This window comes from Chaetura pelagica, unplaced genomic scaffold (assembly GCF_000747805.2).
Source record: "Chaetura pelagica isolate M959 unplaced genomic scaffold, ChaPel_1.0 scaffold1608, whole genome shotgun sequence".
Lineage (NCBI taxonomy): Eukaryota > Metazoa > Chordata > Aves > Apodiformes > Apodidae > Chaetura > Chaetura pelagica.
The window spans coordinates 15542-16246 of record NW_009954344.1 but is presented as its reverse complement, the minus strand read 5'-3'; positions in this window follow the sequence as shown (position 1 = coordinate 16246).

Here is a 705-nt window from a genome sequence, read left to right as displayed (position 1 = left end):
TCCCCCCCCACCGTGGGTCCACCAGGCCCCCTCCGCAGTACAGCTTGTTCATGTCCAAGATGGCCGCCTGCCAGGGCTGGGAATGGGGCTCACAATCCCTGCCCCCCACCACGCGGGTTTCACCCCCCACCCAGGACACAGATGGGAAATGGGGGGGGGGACACACACACCAGTTAGTGCCACCCCCGAGTGGGGAACGACCCGACCCCTTGGTGCCCCCAACGCTCACCCGTGGTCGCCACCAGCAGCAACGTCCCCCAGAGCTTGGCCTGGCCCCACAGCACGGGGGGCACCATGGCTGGGACTGGCTCGCCGGGATCTGTGGGGCAGAGGGGTTGGTCACCCGGGGGGGGTGGGTCCCAGTTCCACCTGGGTCCCAGTTCCTGAGGGTCCCAGTTCACCATGGATCCCAGTTCCCCATTGGTTCTGGTTCCTGAGAGTCTGTCCGGGTGCCTGAGTGCCCAAGTCCCTGTGGGTCCCAGTTCCTGTGGGTCCCAGTTCCCCATGGATCCCAGTTCCCCATTGGTTCTGGTTCCTGAGAGTCCCAGTTCCCTGTGGGTCCCAGTTCCTGAGGGTCCCAGTTCCCCATGGATCCCAGTTCCCCATGGATCCCAGTTCCCCATTGTTCTGGTTCCTGAGGGTCCCAGTTCCACCTGGGTCCCAGTTCCTGAGGGTCCCAGTTCCCCATGGATCCCAGTTCCCCAT